Here is an 8,352-nt window from a genome sequence, read left to right as displayed (position 1 = left end):
TCCTGACCAGTTCCACTTCCTCATGCTTTTCTTCTGCAAAACCCACTCCCACAAATCACAGACTTCTCAGATCATTCACACACTGATAGTGGCACTTGGTTTTACTCACATCATTCTCTCTTAGGGGCATAGCTTCCTCATGTACATCTGTTTGGCAGCCTGACTTTCTGTTTCCCATCTCGCACAAGACACTCACACAACCAGGGGCAGCTTGTCCATCTAATCTGTGCCCCCCATGATGGTGATGAAAGACAGTCAAGGAAAGATAGTCTGGTCTTTGATGCATCCTTCCCTACACACCCAAACAAGTCTCTCCCTTTCCAGTCTTCTGGGCAATGTGGTTTGTCCCAAGATAAGACCACCAGGTGGGTATTTGCAGGAGAAACTGTCTGGAGGCTCACATAATGAATGCATTCCAGAGATGGGGGAGTCATGATGTTTGCATTGTTGTTGGTGCACACTGGCTTGCAAAAGGGTATAAAATGCTGCTGGAGACCAGCCAATCAGGGTAAACTGATGTCCCGAAGCTGTCAGCACAATCTGGGTGGATTCCTTTAGCAGGGAAGACAGAGAACAGTCACTTTTGGATGAGTGACTAAATGTGCTAAGATCCCGATAAATACAGAGCTAAAATCTGAACTAGCTACGTAAGTGCTTTGTTGCTTTGTAACTGTGAATTCTGCAAGACTGAAGACTGTAAATCTGTACATTTTTAATCAAACTTTCTCATATTATAACCCTTTAGACACTGTAATCCATTGTCATAGATCACAGAGTTGTTATTTAGATGCTGCATTGGCAATATTTATATACTGTACTGGCAATAAATCCAATCATAATCATCCATGTGATGATTGTGTCCTACTTCTTGTACCTGGCTGAGAACCTTCTCTCAACTACTCTGCTACACCCCCCCAGCCCACTGAGTCCCTCATTAAGGGAAAGGTTACAGCAGATCTACGCAACAGCCTCAAGCCACAGCGGAGATGTCTGCCTGTATTACATGGATATATCGTGGAGGAAGCTGGGATACCAGCAATTCAGCCTTGTAGGAGAAAAAGTTTGTCTTGTGCTGCACAAACCTAGTGCTCTGCCAGGGGAGAGGTAGGGCTCAGCTCACCTGTCTCAGACTGCCTAGATGTTAGGCACGTAAATCCAAGTTTGTTTTCTAGACTCAGTCTATACACGATGGTGACAGAGAAGCATTTCAAAACTGAAACGATGAATCACACTTTCACAACTGAGTACAGATAGGAAAGAGGTTGTTATCTTAGCAAACCTGCCATCTACAAAATCATCTTTGTGTAACAGAAAATTTTCCCTTCTGACCAAAGCTGCCTTCATGATCAGCTCAGAGACAGTCCTTGCCCTTTAAATGACGGGAGACTAGAACCAGCTTGACAGCATCAGCCCACTAACACAGCAGGGTGCTCCAGAGAGCTACTAACCTCAGCATGACACTTCTTCCAAACTGAACATTAAAAGTGACAGAGTTTGCTTGTATTGCAGGATGTCCCTTTGCTAACCAGCAATGTCTAAGAAGCTACACAAAATCATTGGAGGAAAGTCCCTGCACAATGCAAAGGTAATTCTACGACAACCTGGTTTTAGTACCTATAAGAATTCTCCTGCATATTGCTTTTATCTGTTTTTTCTTTAATCAAAACTCAGGTAAAGCACATGTTTTAACATGTCTGTGAAAAATAAACAAGAGTTTAAGTGACAGTTTATAATGACATTTCAGAAGGCATTCATAAACATTCCTAAATCAATCAATTTTTGTTGGTACAGAGTCACACTGTCTGATTGCATACTTTGTACCCCAAATAATTTCTTCAAATTACAGTCAAGATTACTTCTAACAGGGGAAGGAAAGGTTTTGGCTGTCCTTCCTAATAAACCAGCTGAATTTGTAATTCAGTTTCATTTTGAATATATGCCAGGTCAAACACCTATACCTTCAATAAGCACGTACTAGTAACTACTATGGTATTAGTAGTCTGCAAAGGTCTGCATACACAGGCAAGACATTAACATTTTTGATACAGCTCTTCCACCACAGAAGACAGAACCAGCCCACAATAGATATTACTTCCATTTTTTTAAAGCTAAAATGGTAAGCAAGTAGAGGTGAGGCTTTCATCAAAGTATGAAAGTGAGTGGTAATTGATTACTTAATACTAAATTATTAATATCTGTCTTCTAACACGTTTCAATATCAACTTCGAACCTTTTTTCCCCTCCCCCACTGAATGAATATCATGCTGCCTACTTTCAAGATCTTTGTCATCTAGAGATCCAGCTTCGAATCACTTGTATTTATTTTTTTCTCCTTGAGCTCACTCAGTTTCTGACTGTTGACAATCCTTGACTATGCACTAGAGGTCTCTGATGTAGCAAAACATTTTCCAACAGACAAAATCACCTTGGAAATTACAGGCAATTGAGCTGTCTTCAAGGATCGAGAAACAATATATCTGCCATTGAAGAGCACATCATCCGAAATGAAGCAGAATATAGAGCTAATAGAGCTATTTCACCTCTGAGACTCAGACTAAGGACAGCTTAGTTATTTGCATCCCCATCAATTTAAATTAAATTTAAAAGGCTAAGTGAGCACATGCTTTGGACACAACATCCCTTTATAAGTCTGTGGCATTTTAAGAACAGCAAGCCCTGCTACTCCATCAGTTAATGGTCTTGCATTACTTGATGCTCATTGGGGCCAGCATTTTACTCTCAATTTCTCTCTTGCTTGTATGAAACTGGACTGCTGTGTGTGTGGCAGGGCGAGGAGCAAGACAAGCAATATTAACACAGCATAATAATACTACTAGATTAAATATGACTTTTTAGGACAATGACAGACTTATGAAACCTGCTGCATTTCTAATAAAATAAATACTACTAAAAAAAAAAAAGGATTTCTACAATAATGAGGTTGACCCAGTTGAACTAGTGCTGAAGCCAAAGATAACATCCTCTACAGAATCCAAGGCAGGGCAGCTCTTCAGCCAAGCAAAAACAATGCTTGTAGTTTTTCAGATGATTTGCTGATGTGCAAACTTCCGTCTATCACATGTACTTGGATAGGTCAGGCCTGAGCGGGGTCTGACAAGCCAAGTTCAAAGTACTTTTACTGGTGAACGTGTCTGTGTTCATCCCTGCAAATCACACTGAGATGGTGACCTGGTCCTTAACTAGTGACCTATTAAAAGTGAACAAATATGAGATTTATACAGGCGTGGCTTCAGCTTACAAGCAGTGCTGTAAAAAAGCACTGGGCCATGAGGCCAAGACATCCAGACACTGTTCTGGTTAATGGATACCCTGTTCTTGATCATCAAACTCTATGTGCCACATGGAACACAAAGAGGAAAACATCTCTCTTCCCTCACTTTCTTAGCAGTCACATCTATTCCCATTGTGGATGCCCAGCTGAAGCAAGGCTAATATTAAGTGCAAGCAAACCAAAGATATCTTATTCATGCTTGCAGGATTAAATCATCTCCCCAGGAAACACTGTGCCCAAGGCCTCATGCCAGCCTAGCCTCAGTGTTTGCCAGAAATAAATTCACCTATAAAATGCTAGTATAATCTACTGGTTCTGCCTTTCCACAGTTGTATTTTCCTTGTAATTAGGCAGAGAATATCTTGCATAACCTGGAAGAAAACCAGCACTGGAAGTTTAACTTCTTGTCTTCCCTCCTCCGTCTTTCAAAAACTACTCATGCCTCTTCCTTTCAGTCTTGATCTTTCACCTCATTTCTATTTCTCTAATCATCTTCTAAGTAGAAGGACAGACCAAGAAATCCTGGGAAGAAAAAAAAAAATGACACAACCCCCAAATCCTAGAGCTTTTTCTGCCTTTATTACTTTCTCTTAAAAGACTCCAGCAGGGCATTAAGGCCACCTGTGATACTTTTATCTCCACTCTCACAATCGTTTGATGTTATCATCCAGGCAGTGAGACTACAGCAAGCACAGACAACCTCAAACTGTTAAGGAGCAGAGCAGAGTTTTGTTGTTTTGGTTTTTTGTTTGTTTGGTTGTTGTTTGGTTTTTGTTGTTTTGGTTTCTTTTTTAAACTTCAATTTTAAAGCAAGTAACTCAAACTAACCTACTATTAAACAGATTATTTACACTTTCAAGTATTGAACAAGCTGTTTCACTCAGTCTGGTGAATTTGGGGTTTCAGTTTCTCTGTTCAGGAGTTATGGGGCAGCTCAACATTTCATCCCTAGAAGTGACTGACACTGCTGTTCTCATCTCTCACCCATCAAAGATTTTGATAAGTAGAGTACCCAGAAGACCTATAGTGATTAATTAAAGAACTGAAAAAAACATACTTGACAGGAAGGGGCACCAGGAAGTTAATCCACCTAATTTGATAAGGAAAAGTTTAAACAGAAGTATTTTTAGTGTTCAAATAACATACCTCTCTTGTTGGCAGGCTCATCACCAAGACAAAGAAAATCCTAAGTGCCAGCAGAAGCAGGGCAATGCAAAGAGATAACTTACAAAGAAAATCTGATGTTCAGAATAAAAAGCACACATAAGCACAGACAAACCAGTTGAGAAGAACCACTAGTGAGGGCTGTTAACCATGAATACAACTGACCAAGAACTGCAATTACTCTTTTTCACCAAATTGCACAGTCCCCTGTTGAAATCTTTTTTTCAGAGATGCTTTTGATGTTCTAGCTAGGTCAACACAATCCCCTCTGACCTTGACATCTTTGGGTACTGCCAGGCAACTGCTCTATCTCAGCTGCAGGGACACTAATCTTCATTAGGGGTTGATCACCAGCTTGAATATCTGCTCATGCCCTTGGGCTGAGTGCAGGGAAATAACAGGCAGAAGTTAAGAGGATCTGGACTGATGGAAACAAATGAAAGTCTAAATATAAAACTTGTTACTGTGATCCACATAAGCTGCATTTTTTTCCCCTGCCTGCTTCTGGGTTCTACATTACAGAAATTGCTGTTTGTGTGTTGGTTAGAGAAGTAGGACTTCAAGGGTTGGATGTGAACATGATCTGCACATGGCAGTATCTTTATACATTCACTGCCCTGTGAAGAAATTGCAAGAAATAAAGAACCAAAGACCTAGTAACAGGAGGGAGGTACAGCCTTGTCCGTTCCATTTACAGTGTCATTGCTAAAAAAAAAATAAATTTCTTACCACAGTTACAGGTTTTGACCAAACAGGACAGACACCTTGTGTGTCTGCCGTGTGGAAGTTCAGCAGAGAGAAGCAGCATTTCCAGTGTTGGGTCTGCAGCCTCAAATCAAAGAACTTATGAACCTTTCTTTAGCACCATCATGGTATCCAGCTCCATCAGTCAGCATCTCACAGCAACACCACTTGAGCCAGCTGTGTGAACAAAAGCTTTACCACAAGCAGGCTCTTCTTTTCAAGGAGCTCAACTCTCCTGATGTTAGAGCCAATCACCTCATAAAGGATAATATGGAGCTAATCAAGACAAGTCAGTCTGGTCAGCAATTTGCCAAACTAGGCAAGCCACCTGAGATTTGTTTAAGGATCAGTACTTGAGGAACAGGTGGATATCACAGCAAACATAAGCTGATCACACATGTACAAGTACAGTGCCTAGTAAGGATAGCTGGTCACATTAGCTGCACTTGCCTACTGCAGTGAAATTTCAGTATCCTTTGTTGTCTGGAAAGCATGGGATAAGATCCCCAAACTAAATCCTTTGTGTACAGTAATGTCAGAACCTGCAAAGACTGCACTTCCTCCATGTAACAGAGTAGTGCTGAATGTCTGTGTGTCTTGACCTTCAGACACAGGGAGCTCCCTATATCCACTTCCACGTTGGCTGGTCATCTATCTACCTTTTGCCTGTCCAGACTTGTAGTGGATTTATTTTAACAGGCGAGATGGATTCCTCATGGTGCTTTGAGTCAAAAGGAGGGGAAAGCTAATTTAGGATCATATGGGATGCTGGCAGAGCCACCTATTTTTACTGCCACGGCCATATAAAAATAGAAACAAGACAAACTACACTTCTACATGGACAGCCTGGACCCCTCTTCACATAGCTTAGGATCTTGTGCAGCCTCATCATGTCTTGGCTCTCAATTTTGCAAGTGACATACAGGGCTGTCACTATTTCTCTTCCAGAACCATTGCGAGGAGGCAGCTCTAAAGTCCCTAATACCTTACACTGAACCCATCACATTATTGGGACCCTGTTCAAGACATTAAGTCTCTGAACTTGCCTCAGCCTTATCATTTCTCAAACTTTTCTCTCATAACATTTTTAAAAATAGATTTAGACTCTAATTTCCCCATTTCTTTGGGGAAGGGCAGTTGGGGGGGATGGGTCACGACACAGGGAGATCAGGACATAAACACATGACTATGTAGATGATTCCTATGGTTTTAAATTGATGATAGAAATCGTATTTTTCAATGACTCTTCATAATACATTGCATTTTCAGTGCAGCCCTCCTCCTGAGGATTTTAAAGAAGTCCCAGACAACGATAAGTCTCAAAAATGCTTTGCCTTTCTAATGAATCCTGAGGGAGGAAATATGATTCATTCTGTAAAACGCCAAGCAAGTGGCAATAGCCACATCCTTTACCTCAAAGGACAAAGTGTAGTTACAAGCACACAGCTCATAAGTAATGTTCTGTAAAAAACTGTTTTTGGAGTTAGTTTTCCTCGCTCAAAGGAGCAAAGCAGTTTTTTTAAAAAAATAGATTTTAAAAATGTTCTTTTAGAGGTCCTGGTTGCCTTTTGATGGATAGACACTCACCCATCCTGGAATAAAAACATATCAGTAGGAGCACTGTCTTTAGTTTCTTTGTTCTTTCAGTAGCTCCTACTGGACACAGGAACAGTTTGTCCCAGCACAGCAGCTCTGCTGCTGCACAGAGGTGAGGATCTGGAGAGAGCATGTGCATTTTGATGTTCATTCAGTCTTATTTTTAGACAGCCAAGTAAACAAGCAAATGCCATTTCTCTTTGAGCAACGTACACTACTGGTCTCCACTATGAACAGCTTCCCACTAATGTGAATAAAGATCTGCCTTCCCTCATTCCCAGCCAAGACAACGGGACTTTCAGCTTCACTTGCTATATATGGATTTAAATTAGAAATATTAACTGAGAATATACAAACACTGACCAAAGGAACAACTAAAATTTGAGACTTCTGGTGACCCTATAATGACAGAAGGGGTATTGGTGATGTTAAGTATGACTGTTTTATGTTTCCATTTGTAGAGGTCATCCTGTCCCTCTTCTCCCAAATGAGGGTGATCTTACTTTTTTCTATGAGAACAGCTGGTTCTCCTCTACTGTAGTCTTCTTTTTTCCCCCCAAGAACTTATTTTGTTCTGTCCATCTTATCCTGTATTTCATGGGTTATTTCAAGTCTGCTCACAGGAAAGACAGCTTTATATCCATCTATTCTTCTAATTCATTTTTCTTTCTAATTTGCTTTTTTCTTTTTCCCCCCTAAAGACCCACCACTTGCGTAAAACAAGTAAGTTAGCAGCAGGTAGGAAATGTTTGCTTTTAGTTTTTATTTTCTATCAGATCGCATCCCCTCCCCTTTCCAGATTGAAACAAGGAGTCCAGGAATAAAACAAAAAGAAAAAAAACAAAAACACAATAAACAAACAAACAACCCTCCCCCCTTGTTTTCTCTGCTCATTGGAGAGTGTTATATGCATCGCCCCCCACTTAGGCCAGCCACCACCACCACAGTTCAGTTCCTTGCAGACTTTGCTGACCACACAGTGCTCTGTTGGGGCTCACATCTCACCCCCATGACACTGCAAGCAAACAAATAAATCCAGCTGTTTCCATCCTGCATATTCTGATACTCTAAAAATATCACCGCAAAGTTTTGAAGTTTAAAGCATGCTAACCATTCTGTGCTGGCCTTGATCACACATGTTATACCTACAGTACAATTAAACTAACAATATCCTTAAGGAGATTGTCTTAAAAACAAAGCAAAATTACTCCTTTTATTTCAAAATCACTGTAAAGAATGTAACATTTTCTGAAATTCATTGTCTTCAAAACTTATGATTCATCCCATTATACCTAGTAGAGAATCTCTTAAAGAAAGCAGACAATGTTCAGGACTGAAAACTCCTTCCTCTATACCTCCCACTTTTTAAAGAGCTGGCATTTATACTTAGCTGAAGGGCATGAACATCATTGCTCCTGCAGTTAAGTGCTCCCTGGGCCCATTTATCTCCAGCTAATAATCCAATTTGCCTGGATGTACTTGCCTCCAGTGGGAGGGCAATTCACAGAGCAAATGCAGAAGGTAGTTCTTAGGGGACTCATCATATTACACAGAGA

This window comes from Manacus vitellinus, unplaced genomic scaffold, assembly GCF_001715985.3.
Source record: "Manacus vitellinus isolate BGI_N305 unplaced genomic scaffold, ASM171598v3 scaffold_34_pilon, whole genome shotgun sequence".
In the NCBI taxonomy this organism is placed as follows: Eukaryota; Metazoa; Chordata; class Aves; order Passeriformes; family Pipridae; genus Manacus; species Manacus vitellinus.
Note: the sequence above shows the minus strand (reverse complement) of the source record.